At 47.5% G+C, this 22337-nt stretch overlaps 1 pseudogene; it reads right to left on the bottom strand.

Moving 5' to 3' along the window:
• Positions 1-9134: 9134 nt before the first annotated feature.
• On the bottom strand, positions 9135-12877 carry LOC136455949 (F-box protein At2g26850-like; annotated as a pseudogene).
• Between the last annotated feature and the right edge of the window lie 9460 nt (positions 12878-22337).

The raw sequence follows: 22337 nt of genomic DNA, 5'->3' as shown, positions 1-22337 counted from the left end.
TGGACTATGAGAAACCTTTGCCCTAGTGGCTACAATGCCTTTGCTCACCAGCGTGATCAGAATTTGCTCACCCGCCCCCCGAGCTTTACGACCTTAACGACGAAAAGGGTCAGAATGCACTAACCTTTTTATACAAAAAGGGGAGAAGGACAAAAAAGTTGTTTGGCTATAATGAATTTAAGAGCTTGTCCATTTATTACAAGTTTGCTGCTTGGCTTATCTGCCTAACTAAATTCTTGCACGGGATGTTCTCGTCCTCTATCTCCATAGGTAAGTCCTATCCTAGCAAGACAATACAAGTGACCGGACGGCTTAGCCGCTGCCAAGGGATGGGTAGGGAGTAGTAGGATGCCCTACGTGGGTTATGTCCACCCCGTTACGAATGATGGACCCAGATTCTGCTCGAACATATCCAGTAGGAGCTCCCTGAACTCGTCGCTCATGCCATCGAGGTAAGTCCTATGCCAGCGGGCCACCCAAGTTGATCAAACAATTCAGGCCACTACCGAGAGATGGGTCACCCATACTTTATGTGCATTAATTTTGCTATCGAGCCCCTCGACCCTAGCAAAGGCAAGGGGTCAAGTCTCACTCGGGGGCTGGCAAGAGTGTCTATTCGGTAGACATTCTAAATGCCCGACCCCTTTCTCGCGCTGAAACCTAGAGGCAAGATGTGCTGGAAACAAACTCTAAGAAAAAATGGTTGGAACTGCTAGAAACCTACGCCCCAGCGGCTATGACATTTCTACTCACTAGCGTGATCAGAGTTTTATTCCTCGTACCCTGAGCTTTAGCCTTCGCCTTCCCTAGAAGAATTTGGAGGGACCCACTGGTGGAATCTCCATCGAGGAGAGACTAGGTAGGTCGCCAGGTCAGTCGAACGGCTTGGGCCGCTACCGAGAGACAGGTACGGAGAAGTGGGATGCCCCATGTAGGTTACGCCGGCTCTATCACAAATGTCAGACCTAGACCCCACACGGACATATCCGGTAAGAGCTCCCTGAACCCGTCACTCGAGCTATTGAGGTAACTTTACTGACCCCCACTTTTCTTTTCCATTGCATGATCATTCATTCATCCATTTTCATGCATGCATTCATACATTCATTCATTCATTCATTCATCCATTCATACATACATTTATCCCATACATCCAAGCATTGCATATGCAACTGCTGCATCACAACGCTTCGCATCGCGTCATGAAGCAGTAGTCATCTCATTCGATATGAGCGATGACTAACTAAGGTTCAAAGGCCAGCCCATGAAGGGCTTGAGGCCATCTCATGTCAAATAGAGCTAGGGAAGAAAAACATAGATGAGCCCCTAGTGGCCTTGCCCGACCTCGCTCAAAAGCGGATAGGGACATCTAGACCTTTCTCGTTCAATCCTAACCTCAAGCTAAGCCCACAGAATCTCTATCAAGGAGAGGCCAGTGGGTTACCTGAGTCGCTCTCTAGAGTGACACAGGCATTTGCTAGGAGGCGGGTTAAGGAGCAGTAGAATTCCACATGAGGGCTATGCTGACCCCGTCAGCCAATGACGGACCCGGATTCCACTCGGACATGCCCGTTAGCGAGCTCGCCGAGCGTGACACTCGAGCCATCAAGGCAAGTGTCATTAGCTTAGGCCATCTAGTTGTGAAAACCACAGATGGGGTGACACATGAAACATGGCTGACCCCCACCGAGCCCCATGGGGCTTGAGGGCTCGAACCGCCTAACCCAAACTAGGGAATCCACCTGGCCGAGGTTCAAAGGCTAGGCCCACCAAGGGCTCGAGGCCACCTCATGTCAAACAGAGCCAGGGGAGAAAATGTAGATGAGCCCCAATGGCCTTTGCTTGACCTGCTCAGAAGCAGATAGGGTTATCTAGACCTTCTCATTCGATCCTTACCTCGAGCCGAGCCCGTAGAATCTCCATCGAGGAGAGGTCAGTGGGCCACCTGAGTCGCTCTCCAGAGCAACACAGGCTTCCATCGGGAGGCAAGTTAAGGAGTAGTGGAATGCCACATGAGGGCTATGTTGACCCCGTCATGAACGATGGACCTAGATTCCACTCGAACATGCCCGATAGCGAGTTCACCGAGTGCGTCACTCGAGCCATTGAGGCAAGTGATTGTTAGCTCAACCCCTCCTAGTTATGGAAACCACAGATGGGGCAACGATCACAAAGATGAGCCAACCCTCGACTCGAACCCTTGCTATGCGTGAGGGCTCGAGGAAAGTTAGACTCACAAGAAGACCGAACACGTGGTCGCAAAATGATGGCTTAGATCCTAGGGAGGGGGTATGCATGAAAACAAGATATGCTTTCTCCTCCTAGTTTCGTTATCCTCTCCTCGGTCTTTAGTGACACTCGACCTCAGCAAAGGCAAGGGGTCAGGTCTCACTCGAGGGCTTGATAAGGGTACACATACACAATTTCTGAAATAGTCGCCGTGCCCGACACCCTTCCTCACATTAAACCTAGTAGCAAGGTCTATGGAAACGAACGACTGAGCAAGGCTAGGTTGGACTATGAGAAGCCTACTGCCCCAGTGGCTACGGCACTCTTGCTTACTAGCATGATCAGAGTTTCCCTCCTACACCTTGAGCTCTACTGGTCTTAACAAATGGAAGGGTCGAAACCCATGAACCCCTTTTTCACACATAAAAAGGGAGGAAAAACAAATCCATTCGCACCAAAACAAAAGAATAGAATTGGTCAAACGAAACAAAATAACAAGTTTGTTTAAATGATACACAAGGGTTGGCACTTGTCTATTCATTACAAGAATGATCGACCTGACCTATTGAACTAACTAACCCCTCTGGGGGAGAACTATGCCTTTGATCCTAGTCGGCCAGGTCCTGTGAAAGGGGAGCCACCATCGCTTCCATCTCCTCCAGCTTCGTGGACTTCATAGCTAGGCATGAAGCCGTGGCTCATTATCTCTAGATCGATGCTGTCCCCATAATGAGAATGAAGCAATCATGGAGGATTGATTGACCTAAGCACGAAGGGCATTTCTCTTGAGCTGGCGCACCCGCACCGTGATCTCAATGGCACAGGCCACGAGCGAACTGGTCCCTTCCAACCACACCACCTCAAGGTCATCGCAGACCACTCTGAGGGTGGCGCTCAAGATACGAAGCTCATCGCTCTCAGCCTAAAGATTCCATCTCACCTCAGGTGAGGTCCATGGCCAGCCCAATAGAAACGCTTTTCGGCCTCCAGCTTCTGGGCCATCACATTTCCATGCTAGGCCTAGAGGGAGCTGACCTTCTGCTGTGCATCGTCGCGCTCTAGGTAGGCCTAGTCATGCTCTCGAAAGGCCTAGTTGCGCTCCTTATGAGCCACACTGCATTCCTGAGCAGAGCCTCTCTGTGCTTTGGAGCAACTCATCCCACTCCTCATGCAGCCGAGTGACCGCCACGGCATCTAGGCTCGCCTTCTTCTCAAGGGCCGCGAGCTTCTCTTTAGGCCCTAGCTTCAGCTCCCTTTCCTTCTCAACTTAGCCAGAAGGTCGAGGATCCACTTGTGGGTCCTAGTGTCCTTCTAGAGCAGCTCATCCTGCTCCTTCCTAACCTGGGCGACCTCCTTGTCGTCCCTTCGTGATCTCACCGATAGGGCCTTAAATGCCTTCTTGGCCTCGTTAGCGTCTCGATGGGCCTCGGCCACCTACGACCAAAGATTGTCTGCTTCCTCGGTGAGGGGAGTCAGCTTGATCACCCACTGCAGGGCGGCAACAAGCTGCATGGTCACCTCCCTGCATAGCCGCGCCTCCTCGATGAGGTGGTCCTAGGTCTCCTTCTATTGATGAAGGAACCAAGACTTCCCCCGGCTACGAGCTATGAGGGACTATAGGGAAACGATGGTCAGAATATAAAAAGTATATAGAGAAAGAAAAGGGTGAGAGGTAGGATTAAGCAAATACCCGACCAGAGAGAATGACAATGTCACCAAGGCACCCCTAGCATGGTCCAGGGCTTCCAGCACGAATGTGGTCCCCACGTCGAGGCTCTCCCGCTCCATGCTCTCGATGGCATCATTGAGGGTGAAGAGCATCGACGCGGGATCCTATGGATTCATCCCCCGGAGCATGGGCTCGCCCTGCGAGGGTGAGTCGCTGCCTACCGACGTCAGCACCAGGGATGGCTCCCCACCGGCTCCAAGCGTCGTTGACCCTTCTCACCGTGACATCCCCGCCGGGACACTCCCTCCAGCGATGAAAGGGGTCAACGGTATAGACACCGACCCCTCTTCTAGCACCATGACGTCCGAGGACCCCTTGGCCATGTCCCCTTTCATTAAGCCCACCCCACTTGGGCCACCGATGGTGTGGGCCGTGTCTGTGCCTCAGGCACCTCCACGGTTGGGTCCGGCTGTGGCCCACCAATCACAGCAACCACCACCTCCACCTGCATCAGTGGGGCCTTGACTGTCTATGTCGTGCCTGCCATGGTTGGGGCCACGAGCTCGGTCGGTAGCCCCATCCACCCCATCATCGGCAGCGGTATCGCCGCCATCACTGGCTCCTCTATGACCTTCCAAGGCAGCCCTTGAGCCCCCATGTCTGGCCATCCCACCGAGGGCACAGGTGCCACCGTGGGCAGTGCCTATCTAGACGGAGACACAGTCGCACTGGCACTGCCCCGCTCAAAACGAGCGCGGTGCTAGCCGATGACTAACGCCTCACCTAAAGGGTGATGTTTATCTTTGGTGTCAGCGCCAAAGGATTCTGCTGCCTGCCGACGCTACAAGGGACCAAAAACATAAATCACGATGAAATCCAACCAAAATAGGAAAAAAATAGAGGAGCTGATAACTCACCTCTGCACCGTCAAGCGGTAGATACGTTTGGGGAGCGAAGCCCCCGACCTCTGCTCTGCCTCATCAGGGCGAGGCCATTTCGAGCCCACCCAATGCTCCTAGGCAGAGGGGCTCGCTCCCCTTAACTCTTGGGGCGCAACGGTGGAGCCACCTACCTCCGCTGACATCTCAAGTGCTGCAGCAGAGCCACCTGCCCCCGTTGACTCCTGAGGGAGGCCGACAGTACGTCCCACCTTTGTCGACTCCCTAGATGTACCCTCCCCTTCTATGGAATGGGAAGGGTCCCGACTCCTGCAAGGATGAACCAATACCTATCAGCGCATCCTCGTTCTCTAGGATGTCCCACTCGACATCATCGGCTACCTCATCGTCATCATTGTTGTCGGTGTCCTCCCCTGTTCCCACGTCTGTAGCTTCCACTGCCTCTTCCTCTTCTTGTCCTCCTTCGCCTTCCTCAGCCATTCACCCTCAATGTGATTCGCCGCCCTTATGGATGAATCCCTCGGCAACTGGTGCTAGGTGATCCATGAAGATGAGGTCCCTTGGCTGACTCTGCCCTTCTCAAAGTTAGTGTTAAGCGGTCAGGAAATCTATTGAAGAGAAGGAATGAGAAAGGTAAACTTATGAAGATGACGTGGCCTAGGTTCCAATCGCATCAGAGGATATCCCAACACCAGGTAGACGAAATCTAGGGGGGCACCCACATCATCCCGCGAGAGCTCCATTGCCTCCTTGATGCGTTTCATGATCTTGGAGTTGGGGAGTGCCCCCTCGGCGAGCACCGTACCATCAAACGACACCTTGAGCGCCATCACGTACCGTGAGAGCACTGCATGTCATCAATGGCAGCCACCTCCTTAGTGTGGTAGGCCCCGATGACGCCTAACCCCTTCAAGCCATTCTCCTTGAGGATGTGGATGGCGGTGATGTGGTCCTAGATCTTCTTCTTATCCTTCTCCGGGATGTCCCACTTCCTCCATGACTCTAGGGCCTCTTCGATCAAGCGCTCAGTGAACTCCTAGTAGAGGGGCGATGGTGTCGTTCTTGAGGTAGAACCACTACTAGTGCCACCCCTTGTTGGACATTGATAGCCGCATCGACGGGTACTCACCGACCCGATTGTTCTAGAGCTAGATGCCTAGGGCACTCCATCGGCATGTGTAGCTCTAGCCTGCCGCTCTTCTCCCTCTTCTTCTAGAGGGTGACGGCGAAGAAGTACCTCCACAAATCAAAGTGGGGGCTGATCTCTAGGAACCCCTCGCACAGGGCGATGAACGCCGCCATATGCTAGATCTCGTTGGGATTGAGATGCTACACTTCAATCCTGTAGTAGTGTAGCAGCCCCCTAAGAAATCTATGGGCGGGCGATCGCAAACCCATGCTCGTGGAAGTGGGCGAGCGACACCACGTAGCCATCGGGTGGCAATGACATGTCCTCCTTAGTTGGGTAGCAGCCACTCCTCGGCCATGGTCCACACGCAGAGAAGACCGCAATGGACGAGGCCCTCCATGCGTTGTAAGGTGATGCCAAAGCGGTACCATGGATCCATTGGAGATGGGGGTGGGTGGATGCGAGCTTGACGGCGGCAAGGATACGGAGACAGGAAACCTGAGCGATTGGTAGCAACGGTCGTGGAGGTGGAGGCAAGGATGCAAGGTATGGAATCTGAGGGTGAACCCTTTAGTTTTATAGGAGCGACGGATGCGAGGAAACCAACCGCCCACCTAGATCTCCGCGCCTACCATGATCTACCACAACTGTCTCGCCACAGGAGGTGCGCACGCAATCTCTGTCTGTTCCCTCAAAAAACTCGCCAGACATTTCGCCTCTCCGGACAGGCCACGACTCAACACGAGTAAGAGCAATATGGATCTAAAAGTGCCTCTACAACCTAACTAGGCCTAGGAGTTCGCAGGTTGGCCCATCGACGGGTTTGACAACCGCTCTAGGTGCCTTTAGGGTGAGAGGTGGAAAGGGATAGGCCCGCTAGCAGCAAGTACCTAGGCGCACGAGCGCCATGGGCATCCCAGCCCACGTTTGAGTCTCGGTCGGTTACTATCCATGGTTTTTTCGAAGAAAGGTACTTAGCCCTCAGAACTGGTCGAACGGACCCGAGAACTATATGGATTGACCGTTGAGAATCTAGGGTCAGTCACCAAGCTGACCCAAGCCGGATCCCCATGAACGGGATGCCGGGGCCCCACTTAGACTAGCCCATTAACAGCTCACCGAGTGCCATAATCCGTCCTTAAAGGAAAATCGTGGTATGGCTCGACCCATCCATTTTTATCAGAAAAATGCTTGAGGGAAGATAATCGCAAAGACAAACCGATCCTTGACCGGGCCCCTGCTATGGGAGGGGGATCGAGGAAAGGGAATCACCGCCCCTAGGTCACGCTATGGGCAACAAAAGAAGGCCAAGGCCTTCAGAGTCCTCCCGTTTGAAAAAAGCCTTTGAAGGAGTATACTACTCCTCCGTAGGATAGGGGGCTACTGTCAGGGATTAATACTAGGGTACCCGAAGAGGAGGAGCTAATAACCATCAATGTTGATTCATCTGAGCAGTCAAGAGCGTGACTACAGCTCCAACCGACCCCTAGGTGCTCAAGTTCCTGTCTTGCCTGGCCTCTGAGGGTGGGCTCCGCCTCGCCCAACATCGAGGCCATAGGCTCTGCCTCGTCCGGCCTCTAGGGGGGACTCTACCTCGACCGACCCCGAGGCCAGGGAGATCCGTCTCGCCCGATGAAGACCCATACCGCCGCCAACCAATCTAGGTCCAAGCGAATGGGACTGGGTCAAAGCTCTGACACCATGGAGGTGACCGACACGCCCCGATATAACCCATGGTCGTGACAGGCCATACCTAGGGATTCACACCAGGAACAGCGTCGGGCGTACCGGTGTTGTTCTACCTAACCCTCATATGAGCACTGACAGGCGCTATCAGTTCACCACGACGTCTGCCAGGACGGAGTGGAGCACCACGACCGGGAGACGACGCCTGCGTATGGCGCAAATGACGGACTGGGCCTGCGATGTGGAACTGTCCCTGTTGATGTCTACAGGGTCGACGGGACCCACGTGAAGGAAAAGAAGGACCCAACGATCCTGGAGGACTTTTTCTCCTTCTCATCCTCTTCTTTTTCCTCCACTGTAACCCGTGCTTTCCCTTGGCCTATAAAAGGGAAAGCAGGGCGTCCCATAAAGGGCATTGCAACACATTGCATCAATTGGGAAGCGACCAGAACACACAAGCACATAGCCGGGAAGCGACCGAGCTCTCGGCACATGTTCGCTCCTCTCACCAGAGACTTGGGACATGTCCCTCTCTCGATCGTTTATAACCCCTACTACGAACTTTCAGTGCTAGTAACACGAGCAGCAGCAACGAACTGGACGCAAGGACAATCTACCCGAGCCAGTATAAACCTCGTGTCCTCTTAGCACACCATCCGAGCTAGACGCGCAATATTAGAAATTTACTAGTCGGTGGCAACTCGAAACACCGACACATATGCAATATCCAGATAAAACACTTACAACATTTGCAACATGAAAACACTTATTGCGGCATAAAACTAAATAGCTGAAACATTTTGAACATACTTTTGCAATATATATGTAAAACATATCCAACATTCAAATAAGCACACTTGTAACATACGTCTGAAAAAGCAGACTGAAACATTTGGAACGGACGTTTGCAATATACGTGTACAACCATTACAATATGTGCAACATTACGATCTATTTTTGTAACATACCTCTGAAATAATTAAAACATACTTCTTGCAACATACGCTTTCAACGCGAACATCTTCTTGCTGCTAGACAGAATAGAGGCTCGGTGTGCGGTGCGCCTCATAGGGCTACCGGCCGTGCGCTCGGAAGCGGCAGAACGAACGGACGTCCAATTTAGAGTATTATCGAACTATAAATGGATCTGCACAAAAATTAAACATATCCATTCTTTTATGCGGATTTACGGCCACCTCCCTTCCCTTTCCGAAAACGCATGACAGCTACGCTTCTTTGTACTACCGAGAAAAAAAAAAGATCCCCATACATCACATGCATCTCATATGGGACCAAATAACCGATTTTTGTGAATACCGTTGCCCCTTGCTACTACCCATGCTCAAAACAAAAGCAGAAATTAGAGCGCAAGTCCCCCAAAATTGCTCCCATTCAAACTACCTCCGTAGCACACACGATTGCCGCTGCAAGATAAATAAAATCCTGCTGCTTCAAGATTGAAGAAGAGAGATGGCCCAAGCTGTTCCACGAAATTCAAGCGTCGCCGAAAGGACAGCTGAGAGAGACACCACCAATTTGTCGTGAATTTGAGCTAAAAAAATGTAATTTACATTTGATCTTTCTGCTCTACAGCTACAACAGCAGGCATTAGACGCAGACTGCTTAGGGTTACAGGCTTACAGTTACAGTCCCATGAATGAATAGGAAGCGGTCTGCGCCCAGTATGCCTGACAATAAGTTTACACCCTTGTCCAGCTACAGGATTTGTTGCCACCTTGTTGTGTTCTAATCCGTGTACAACAGGGCGGAAGAGGAATTGGCCGTGGACAGAGCACACAGCAATGGTCAATGGAAGGTATGTCAATTGAGCAATCGATCAATCCCCATGTGAGAAGTAATATGTTCTTGCTACTCCAGGATGTCTGTTGGCCACAGCTGCCTCCACTTGGAGATGTCATCCTTGCTGCGGAGCTTCCTTACACCACCGTAGAACCCGTCGCCCTCATTGCCCTCTTCCCTATGTTCCTTCCGATTCACCAGCGCTTGCCTCCATCTTGAGCCTGGCGTGTACTGATTGAACTCCAGCACGACGGTGTCTGCAGCATAACCAACAGTTGGGGTTCATTTGAGTAGGAGTACATGAAATCACAAAAGGCCTCAGATAAATTTACCAAGGGTCATCTCAAGTGATATTCGATTCATGACAAATTCACTGTAACAGGACATTCGAGTTCAACTGCATTTAAAATGACACAAATATTTTGGATTCATTTAAAAGGGATGGACTGACGAAAGATTTAATATCCCATCAAAGATTGTGATTCTTTACCTAAAATATTCTACATGAGTCTAACACCAGATAATCTTCAGACTTCATAACTAGTGATGCTGACCTCTGAATAGATAAATTATAAATAAATAAATGAAAGTTTAGTGCCTAAATAGATGGTTTCATTACACAATTGAATATGTCCATACATGCTAAGAGCCAGCTGCTTCCATAATCATAGTTAAAAATGGCAGTTTAGTTTATTAATAGGAATACACATTAGTGTGCAACACCCTTATAGCACAATTAAGGTCAAACATATGCTACATATCTTAATTGACCATTTTGGGGGTACTATTTTGCTTTTCTAAAATGCTTGAGAAAAATGAGTCTGAGGCAATGATGTTGCCATATAATAATGTTCTTTAGACTCTGCGGGCATGTTCATGACTATTAAAAGCAGATGTGCATACAACAACTTCTGTGATTATTAGTCAATTCAATAAGTAGCTATTTTGCTTAAAGATATTCTCACCACTAAGATGACACCGACAAAAGTGTTCATTTCCATCACATGGCTCCAAGTGCCCAACAACTCCATACCACCAGCCTGCCAAACATAGAAGTGCATGAATGAACACACTATCCACTGATAAAATACTCCTCGCCACTATCAGATAAGATTAGCATATGCCATACGGCAGTGTTTAATGATTCCACTGGCACAGCCTAAAGCAAGCATTGTTGGGTGCTCGGGAACATACCATATGGGAATTCTTTGTTCCTTCTCCACTGAATCTCAATATGATCACCAGGCCGGAGTTCATGTAGGCAGTCAGAGGTGTGCAGATCATGCGCAAGTGTGTCAACAGGTGGTGCCCTGACCCTGTCCCATTGCACACCATCCTCCAAGACCACAGTTCGTCGACCGTGGGGCAGATACCTGGCACATACACAATTTTAAGAATAAGCAAGGCAATTTGAAGAAACAAGTTTTCAGCTTGTAAAAATCATATTTCTTGTATGTACTGTATCCACCACACAAATCATCAGAACACGTCCACACCTTTTCTTGGCCATCAAAGGAAAAGCCAGAAAAAACTATTCATACCTTGCACGGAATGTGTCAGTATGGAAATCATAACTGAGCTCTGCATCATAGCATGACATCATGAACCCAACATGCCCATGCTGCAAAAGAGATAGGAAACCTCAGGATTGCTTCAATAGACGATTTGAAACTAACAAAGAACAAGAGCCAACAAGAACACAAATGTAAACAAGCTGCAATCCTAGTATTTGACCAAATTAGTGTATTGCAAGCCTGTCCAGGACTGAGCACAGCTGGAGCAGAGAAGCAAATATACTACTAAACCAAATTGGGATGTAAAATATTTCCGGTAATCCAACACTAAAAGTTCAGTAATTAGCACTAGTGAGGACGAACAAAGAGTGCTAATTAGCAAGCTTTGAAATGATGGAACTGCTAGCTAGTAGTAAATGACAAGACATGAGATGGTACCTCGCGGTTGTAGACCTGAGCTGGGAACCAGAACTTGCCACTCTCCATGGACAGATACCACGACATGATGGAATCATCCAGCACGGGGGCGGCCGACTTGCCACCGTCGGCCTTGGGCCGCATCCAGGACACCACCGGGCAAACGCAGGACAGCGCGGCGAGCCACCTCCGGCGCTTGCCGCCGCCGCCGCTCGAGACAGAGCCCGCGGCTCCGGACTCGCTGACGGACGCCAGGTGCGTCCTCCATTCGTCCCTGGCGGCGCGGCCCAGGACACGGCCCCACTTGCTGGTCATGTGGCGCTCCCAGAGGTGGTCGCCGCGGCAGCGCTCGCGCATGGAGCGGCAGACGGCGGCCATGCTCCGCAGCTCCGCCGGCTGCAGCCTCTCGAGAATGCAATCGATGGCCAGCTCCGGCAGGTCGAGCACCGACGGCTCGCCGCCGCCGCCGCCGGCCGCCGGCGGCATCCTCCGCATTCTCCACCGTGGCTGCGGCGCGCTTCCTCTTGAAGGACGGCATGAGCGGCATGGTCTCTGTGGCCGCGGAGGCGGCCGCGACGCCGCCGAGCAGGCGGAGGCCTGCCAGGAACCCGAGCAGGGAGAGCAGGAGCTGCCGGCACAGGGAGGCGAGGAACAGTCTCATGTCACGCGCGCATGGCCTGGACAGGAAGAGCAGGCAGGCGACGGCGAAGGCGGCCAGCAGGGCAAGCATCAGCACGCGCTGCCGCTGCCGGAGCGCCCGCTGCTGCTCCGTCCGTATATGGATAAACAACAGCAAGCGAGGGCAGCAGGAGCAGTGGAGTTGCTGTATGTTGTTGCTACGACCAAGACCGCATCAAGAGCTCGCCTTTTATGCGCTTTCTTTCTCCGGCCAATCGGAGAGGAGCCGTGCGGGTGACGCGATGGAACCCACTTTGCGACAGGGAGGAGAAAGGAAAAGCGCGGCGAGAGAAGGTAAAAAAACACACACACACACACAATAAAATTAGGTCCGATTCGATCGAATCGAAGCCCGGGGATCGGGGGGAATGAAGGACACTTGTTGCCGAGCCGGTTGTTCCCGGATTGATTCGAGCTCCGCGGGCAAATTGAGCTCAAATTTGAGCTGGAATGAATCTGGCCTCTTCTTGGAGCTTGGAAACCGCAGGAGGTGGTGGCCGAGATGGGATCTCCGGAGCTGGAAAAAACGGGCGTACTGGAGCGAGCGAAAGATCAAGGAATGATCCTAGCAAGAATGGTGGGGACAAACCCAAAAAAAAAGGGGTGGGATCCCCGATCTTGGAAGGAGATAAGAGAGAGGGAAAGAGTTGGTGAGAGGAGAGCGTGGCGTGGTGAGTGAGCTGGGGAAGGGTAGGGCCGGCGTGCAAGCCCCACGCAGCCTCCTCCCGAGCTCACCGGTGCCTCGCTCCTCCCTCTCCCTGTCCCTCCCCTCTCCTCTCTCGCTTCCAAGGAGGAGGGGACAGGTGCGAGGACGAAGAAGAAATGGAATATGAAAATTTGCAAGTGGCGGAGAAGGGTATTTATGGGCGCAAATTGAAGCTGGTGTGGAGGTTCTTCGTCTTGCCGCTGTCCTTGTTTGCAGTAGCGATTCCCCTCATATTAAAATCGACTAAAGCTAATTTGGATGCTGATCGAAAAGTAACAGTAGATTTTAGCTGATAAATTAGCACACCATCGCTTTTTTGGCTATTTTTTTAAATTTTGGGGCAGTGGATTTAGGAGCCGTCGAGCGCCAATAATTGGGAGCCATGCGTTCGCTCGCGCGCGTTTAGAACCAATCATGCAAGGTTGGGCTGGGATGGCGTCCAACGGATTCGTGGCCAAATTTAGGGGAGAAATATATATACTCCTATATATATTTGTGTGTGAGAAACAATTTTAGTAACAACAACAATAATAACTCAAAAGCTTGCTCCCATGGAGTAGACCACCGGAAACCAGCACGGAGGAATGTGGCATGATCCGTGACGGATGGTACGGTGTTTTGGATCCTGTTTGGCATGGTTTCAGACGGTCTTCTGTTTCTTGCTACAGTGTGCGGAGGGACTAGAGTCAATTAAAAAAAGATGTCTTTATAGGCTCCTAGTTCATTTTAAAAAGAGAGGGAAAGAAATAGGTCATCGCTGCAGCGCACGAGCTCAGAAGCTCATCAAACGGAGCCTAAATGGCCAGCGGCCTAGAGGAAGAAACCGCCTTGCCCCTATCTCATGTGCCGTTCTAAAACCAGAATCGATAGGAGGAGTATTTACAAAGGAACCAAGAAAAAAAATCAAGAGAAAACAGCATAATGAGTGAAATGAAAGAGCTCTAGGTAGTCAATAATAAGAGAAAAATTGACCATCATCAAAGAACAACTTGCTATTACGTCATGAATGAGTGCCCTAGATGATTGGGGCATGCATCTGGGGTGCTGACCCATGCTCATCAAGACTTGATGCTGACGATGAGAGGCACTCCTCTGGTGGTGGGAGTACAGTATAGAATTGTATAATTGACGTGTCGGCTAAAGGACTACTGTGTTAACGAAAAGTTGAACAGGGTAGTATTAGTTTATTATTCCGTATTCCAACTAAGGAACAACATACAGCATGCTGATGCATGCTCCCGGCTACGACAAAAGGAAACCGATCGATCCAGTGTGCACATACTGCACTGAGAGTGAGTAGTAGCAGTAATTACCAGCACTAAGGCTATCCGTACTCGTCCACCTCTATTTTCATCTTAAAAAAGAATATTTTATCTTAATCATCGAGATTCTCTACTCTATATTTATTTCTTCCGCACCCATGTTATCTCTATCCCATACTCTATACCCACTATTCCATATTTTATTCTCCTCCCTCTCTCTTTCTCTCTCCCACCAACTCTCTCTCTCTCTCAGCTACAGTATTCCTACAGTATTTAGTGTGGCCTCTCGCATGCGCCGAGTTTAGCGGTTTCCTGTGCAGCCAGGTACCGTACCGGGGACTTTGCAGGTGAGCAGTGTGGGAGCGCGGCACGCTACCGCTGGCGTACCGGCCCCTTTGCAGGTCAGCGGTGCGATCAGTCTAAGAGTGAGTAGCTCCAGTAATGTCTTAAAAAATACTATATCATAGATTTTTATTTTTTTAAAAAAAGAGAAAGAATGATAAATTATCTCTTCATAAAAAAAACTAATCTCACGCACTTTCATGCTATTCATGTCTCCATACTCACGCATTTTTCTATATTAACATATTAGGTCTTAGGTTACTCTATTTTTATTTTTTAAACTCAAATGTTAATTGTGCTCACTACGTGAAAAATAGTTTGTAGCAACGGGGCTTTTTTAGGGACGGATGGCATTGAAGCAGCACCTACAGTGGCGTGCTTGGGCTCTAGCTCAGCAGCCGCCCCTATAAATGGCACAGTAAGGGTGGCTGATAATACGAGCCGCCCCTACAAATGCGTCCATTTGTAAGGGCGGCTGGTATGTAGAGGCGGCTATTAACAGCCGCCCCTGTTGTGTCCATTTGTAAGGGTGGCTTCTCCTTCACGAAGCTTCTCTTCCCCTCCTCTCTCTCTCTCTCTCATGTTCGCTCTCTCTCGCTCTCCCCCTCCGACGCAGGCAGGGGGTGATGGCGGGCGCGAGCGTCCGCGGCGGCGGCGCCCACCATCCTCCTCCTCCTCCCCAGCCCTCCCTCGCCTGTCTCTCACCTCCGTCTCTCCCTCCTCTTCCTCTCTCTCTCTCTCCCCTTCCCTCCCGAGTTGGCGGCTGCTGCGAGGCGACGGCGGCCCCCTGCAGCCGGCGCAGTTGGGGCCCACGGCCCCCTCCCTCTCCCACATCTTGCGTGTGAGCTCGTCAACGCCTTGTCCCTCTGCTCCGTCTGCTCGTGTGCTATAGGTGCTACAGGAAACCCTAGCTGCCTATTTTCGAGCAGGTGTGTACTAATGCGTTCATTCTACTGGTTCAATTGTTGATCAATTTCATTAGTTTATTATTTGTTCTATGAGTTTGTATTTTGTTTACCTAGGGGTCAGGCCTTATTTCATACCAATGCAATTGTGCCTAGATGTATTCGATGTGTACTGATCCTACGATACATGTGCGGCGTTGGCGGATGATAACTTTGACCAGGTATGTATTGATGCGCTCATTTAATTGGTTCGTTTAATTGTTGATCAATTCGGTTAGTTCATGGTTTGATCTGTGAGTTCATATTTTATTTTGGTGGATTCAGGTTCGATTTCGAAATGTACTAATCCTGCGAAATTGTCAGTTTATGGTTCGAACTGTGAATTTGTATTTTGTATTAGTGGGTTCAGGTTCAATTTCATACCTATTCAATTTTGACTCGGTATATTAAATATGTGCTTATCCTACGATCCAGTATCCTCAGGCTAACTTCATTTTCCTGCCTCTATCAAATAAATAAGGGCTTCATGGTCTGCCTCTGAATCCTCACAAATTCAAGATTCATAATTTTAGTGTGAAGGTAACAAATATTTTTGTAGGATTGGCACTATGTATCAAAGTCAGGATATTGACGAAGGCACTACCTGTTACCTTGCCCTTGCTACGCATTGGTCCGGTATATTTTCCCTAACTACAAATTCTATTTCAAATCCATATATAATCGTCACGTTTTCTCAGCTAGCAATGCATTGGTTTAGTACCAAATGTTTAAAACTCACAACTACCGATGAATTGTTTTTCTACACTTTCAAGTAATATGAACCAGCCATCCCTTATTATTATACTCTGCAGTGCTTGATTGAGTCCATCAAATGTATGATCCATTTTCCTACTGAAGTCTATAGGTAATTGCTAGCCTTACTTACCAATATATTTTATATATCGGAATGTCATTGTCGAAGACACCAACATTATGTACATGATATACGAGTGCTCAAACTTTTGGGCCCATGTTTTTGCAGGATAGTTAGCTGATGGTAGAACAGATTTGTTGTTGAAGGTTAGTGCTCCACAGGTTTCTTTGTGCCATTCTTTTCTTTTTTAGATCCAACCCATAAATAGGTACTGCTTACTGAAAGTTGCATGTGGGTAATGAAACCTGGTACTATTTTAAATGTTTAGGACCTTTGTTGAATGCCTAGATGGTTTGCCAATTCATTTAGGTGTTTCCTTTTTCGCTGAGGATGTATGAGCCAGTCCATGGTTCTCAATATGTACAAATTCATGTGAATAAAGTGCCCCCCTTGTCTTTGTGTATGTTGCTTTTTTGGGTTCCCGCAAATATTCTTAGTTATTATTCTAAATCATTTTCAGATTGGTAATGAAACTGGTACTAAGCAACCGGTTGGCCTTGCTGGACATCTTCTTCTGTTGGTGAGTATTACTATTTAGGATTCATAGCAAATGTAGGTGCTTCTCAAGGTCCGCTATATGTCAATTCATGAATATATTATCTGGATTCTGTTGTTATCAATGTAAATGTGCTTTGCTAACCTATTCCACATATCTGTGGTGTGACAAAAAAATCAGCCTCTATCTATAAACTGGATATGGTTGCTTCCTAAAACTTTTTCTACCTGCAGTAAATGATAAACTTGGTAGGATCACGTAAAGTTAGTGCTACATTTACATACTCTACTATTTAAAATTGTAGCTGAATCTATTTTATTGGCCTTCAAAATTCCCAATGTAAACAGATTAATGAGTTATATGCTCTACTCTTGCCATTTCAGTAGTTTTGATGCTGTAATTTTTATAACTAATAATAGACATGCATTCCTTACAGACTTATTATAGCATTAGATTGAGTGAAGAACACTATACAATTAACAATTCCTTCTTTATAAATAAAGATAATTTCTTGTTGAAAGGACCTCTGGGATGCCGCCTAGAGGGGCATGAATAGACGTTTCTGAAAATTAACACCTTTAAATGCGGAAATGATCAGTAAAGAGAGTTTCCAAAATGGAAACTCCAAATAAAGAGTAATACCACCCCTCACAAGTTATACACAGAGTATATAAGGTATAAAGAATATATATATAGAAGCTACAACCCTGCAACACAAAGTTAGAACAGAGAACAAATATATTCAGCACAGGCAGAAAATACCGGACGTGTCCGGTATACACGATTTCTGCAGAGCAACCCCAAACTTGCTCCTTTTGATTTCTATCTTTAAATAAACTGCAGGTATCTACTGGAGATGATAATATACACAGAGAACCTGCACAAGAGCTAGAGCAACACAAATATCGAATGAAATATGAATTGAGACACGATATTTGTTTTACCGAAGTTCGAACTCGTTCAAGTCCTACTCTCCGTTGAGGGGGCTGCGGGCGACCCAGCGAAGGTCAGCCCTAGAGGGTACCACGAAGGTCACTCTAGCCGGAGTCTTTTTCAACTCCTTTTCCTCCTTCCACTAGTTGATTCCGAGGCGGCGGAATCGACCATTACAAACTTTTTCGAGGCACACCACAATCTCTTAGGTGCTCTCCGACGACGCCTAACCGTCTAGGACCAAAGAGTCCAAGAGTAACAAATACAAATCATGAAATAGACAATATGCACAAGTGCTCAAGTGGTGGCTTACTCTCTTTTTCAAATTCTCTCTTAACCCACAAATGGATTTTACGATTTGGATCACACACTCACTAAGAGAGGGTTTGGGAGAGTTGGCAAAGCTCAAAAATGTGCTAGAGGATCGGCAGCCTCCAAATGTGGAGGCTTGGGGGTATTTATAGCCCCCTTGAAAAACTAGCCTAGCTGTTGCCATAGATACCGGACACGTCCGGTATGACTTACACTGCGCCAACGGTAACAGAGTTACAGTGATGTTGTGAGGCGTCGAAACTCCTAATGAATGCCGGAACTCCCGACTCATGTCGAAACTCCCGACCCTCAGCTCATTTGAAAACCATGGTAACTGAGTTAAAGTTTGTGAGGTGTCGGAACTCCCGACGCATGCCGAAACTCCCGACCGTCGGAACTCCTGGCTCACGTCAGAACTCCCGACCCTCAAGGCATTTGAAAACTAGCCGTTGGCCTCTGGCCGTCCAAATACCGAACACGTCCTGGTATGACCACCACAATGAACTCTCTAAGTCAGTTAAGCGTGAGACGTCGGAACTCCCGACTATTGCAGGAACTCCGGACCGTCAGGAACTTCCGACGAACCAACCCAGAGATCAACAATATTACCATTGCTTGGCAAATACCGGACACGTCTGGTATTGCTAGACCAGCAAAAACAGATTAGCTCTTTTTGTCTCTCAAACACTCAAAACTTACATGGATTGGCTTGAACACTTATGAAACATTATCTATCAACATGATGCATCCCTCTTAATAGTACGGCATTCCTATTAACTCAAATTTAAAAGTATAATGAATTTAAACCTTTTGAGTTGATCTCTTTCAACCAAAGCCGTGTATTCCAATCTTCATCAAGTGAGGGTGCCAACATGTCAACTTTAATCTTTTTTACTTGAGCATAGCCATCTTAAGTACGTGACTTGATTCCATTCATCAAATATGAATAATTCCAAATGCATCAAGTCACTTCCAACACTTTTTCCAATATAGATTTGATCCTCCACATCAATATGACCATTATGACCATCATAGCTTGATTAGTACCTCAACTAAATGCAAATACTTTCTTCTTCACCCTAGCTAGGTTCTTCGGCCGTCGCTTGCCCTTCACCCTTGCTTAGTACCTCGAAGCCTTTCCTTGCTATCTTCACCATCTCAAGACATCAAATCATATCTTATGTTGAATCATCCATTCATTTGTATTGTTATCTTTTTTATTTCAATTTAGCAAGCTTCAAATATGAGACCATTCCATATGCAATCCCTCATGTCTCATTAATTAATTCTTACGAGCTTGCTTTCACATAGTATATAGAAATCACACAATAAATAAGCCTTTGTATGAATTACATTTGTATTGTTGTCTTGTGCTTAAACTAGATTGTTTATACAACAACACATCATTTTGGCTTTCATTAAGTATCCTATGAGATAACCTATTACATGTCCACACTTAGCAAACGGGTTAGACCTTTAATCACGTTGTCATTGAATCATTCAAAACCTACTAAAGGGCTAGATGCACTTTCACATGTCTTAATAATTGTTGTGCACAAGCATCGTCTTTTTGTTACGTATAGAGCTCTGCGATTAAAAGAACATATTTTGAGGCCTTTTCTAATCGAAATGTGCCCGGGAGTGCAAGCAGCCTCATGAATGTTGATATAATGCATTTTCGAATTGGAATTGGAATGCTCTTGATCAATTTTGCTTTGGCTTTTGCTACACTTCTTGCAACTTGCCCGTCTCTCAGTTTCCATGGTTTTGGCTTCCCGTAGATCTATCTTCTATCTCTGTGCATGTACAGATCAAGGATCCTATAAATATATATTTTGTACATGTTGTGTATACATGCTAAACGATTCAGCTTTCCATGCAAACTTTTAACCTAACACGTATTTCTTTTATGCCCACCAGGTACAGCAATGTGTGTGTGATGCGTGTTCATTTACTTGCATATTTCATTTGGCTGTCTGCTTACCTAATAACAACAATTAAGCAGTTTGAATGACCACTCTTTTTTCATCCATGTTTAAGAATATTATAAGGCTTCCCTATTATACAAAATTTCATCTGTATTCACTTCTCGTCTTGCAACCAGTTAACACTGTATATTGATTCATGTTCTGAATTGTCAGCGTTTATCTCAAAAATATTAATCGCTTGACTGCTTTTTGTAGGCTAATCACACAATCCATCAGCCCAACACATGGGTTCTCTTCATTAGAGGTACGGTGTCATCTAAATAGGCCATCCCTACCCATTTAAGTCGCCAACTACTCTGATCATCTCAGCTCCAACGGATTCTGAATGATCAGGTATACATCCTGCTCTCTCCCATTTAACTCTTGACGAGAAGTAATGCATTAAGGGTTAATTACAAGCTATTAGTTCCGATCGAATTTGAATTGTAAATTTAAATTTTTTTGACAAAAAAATATACTGTAGGGACGGTTCTAGACTGAACCGCCCCTACAAATAGGTATTATAGAGACGGCTGGTACTAAAGCCGTCCCTACAAATCGATTTGTAGGGACGGCTGATAATACCAGCCGCCTCTATAAATCGATTTGTAAGGACAGTCTAGAATCGCTCCTACAAATATATTATTTGTAGAGACGGTACTGATAGAGACGGTTGGCCGAGCCGCCTCTGCAAAGCCTCACCGGCTACTCCTACAAACCATTATAGTAATGGCTCTAGGCATGCACTGCACGGTGTCCGATGTCCAAAACAACGGCGGGCGTGGTGTGGCCGGGAAGGATTCATCAGCTAACAATGCATCAGACAGCAGCAGTAGCTTTAGCGTATCTTCCCTAATCTCATTTTCTGACGTAATTAATAACCTTGTATATAATATAATACTGGGTCGTCTGAAGTCTGAAGAAAAGGGTGCGTGTCCACCTAATAGTTGGCGTTAAATAAGCGATAGCGCTAGATATGGTAGGAGATACGTGACAAATATAGAATCGTCCGCTAGTTATATATAAATTGGCTGATCCATCAAACTTTGTTAATTGCCGCCATACTAGATCGACGGCAGAGCTCATCACCTTGCAATTATATATAAGGTGAACCATAATAAACAAGGGCAACTTGGTGATGTGCCTTTATGCGAGTCCAGATTACACGATCGGGATGACGCAGTGCCCAACAAGATGCTCAGGAAGCCGGCCACCGGCCTACCGTAGGAGAGCACTGAAATGAGAGGGAAGGCCGCATGGCATGTGTTGCTAATCAGCATCGCCGTTACATCTATCACCGTGCCATCCTGCAAGTTCTGCTGCGGCTCTGCAATTTGCGGCCGGCCGGTTTTGGGTCATGAACCTGGACAGGACAGGCTCACTCCGACCGATTCACTTCTTTGCATATCACTGCATAGCTCATAATTGTGTCTGAAAAGGCTTGTTTGGATCATGTGCTGCCTTGCTTGATCATCTGTCACTGGATACCGGGTGTAGTGAACATTTCACTTTCGCCATGTCCGTTCCTGTCCTGGCACGATAAAACAACGGAGCAGATTTTATCTGGTTGTTGAGTAGAGTAGATCCGAGGATTCGTTGCGGCACTGCTACGTCAAAGATCTCATCGATTTAGAAGTGCCCCCCTTGAGAGCAGGGGTGATTCTCAATTTAAACGTCTCTCTTGTAACCATGTCCTTCATGTTACCTATAGATGAGCCAGCCACCTAAGTGCATGACTGGGCAAACCGATCCAGAATTGCGAAAAATCGAGTAATATCTGGGGCACCGTGGTCCACAGTTAACCTTTGAACTGCATACTAAAATATAACATTATTTAGTCGAGTCCATTTTATACCCTGAACATATATCGCTGAATTTGGAAACAACCCCGCACTCTCATGTCAGACAACGTGTAACTCTTAAAACCAGACAAAATACTCCTTTAACCATTTGAAAGTGATTTTTTTGTTAGGTGGTTTTGCTAACATAGCAGTGGACGTAGTCTCTCTTATACAAAGGTATAGCCTTTCCAGACAAAGTTTATATTAAAATTTTCGAGATTGACGCCAAATACAACTTTGCAGGAGCCACCTTGATCCTTTTCACGCTAGTAATAATAGTAAGATGTTTGGTTTGTAACAAATCTACACTATGCTGCAGTTGAAGTGCATATCATGTAACTATACAAGTACAAGATATTTCTGTTCTTATCAAATGATTGCGCCACAAAACAAGCACTTCTTTTGTTCGCCGTGCACCTAATATTAGGCTAATATTCTTTAAATTTTTTTTTTGGCCAATGATAGTAGAGTGCCTGGCAGCCTGAAACAATTTTCAACTACAAAGTCAACTATATTGTCTCCATTTCAATTGCTATTTTGGTCAAACACTGCGGTGCGGCAGCAGGAAACTTGGGTCCAACGGAAGCAGAAGCAGGGTCCACTGCTCGACCGGAAGGAAAGCCCCAGACCAGAACGTGG

The sequence above is a fragment of the Miscanthus floridulus genome, chromosome 6 (genome assembly GCF_019320115.1).
Source record: "Miscanthus floridulus cultivar M001 chromosome 6, ASM1932011v1, whole genome shotgun sequence".
NCBI lineage: Eukaryota > Viridiplantae > Streptophyta > Magnoliopsida > Poales > Poaceae > Miscanthus > Miscanthus floridulus.
Note: the sequence above shows the minus strand (reverse complement) of the source record. Positions and strands in the feature narration are given on the sequence as shown.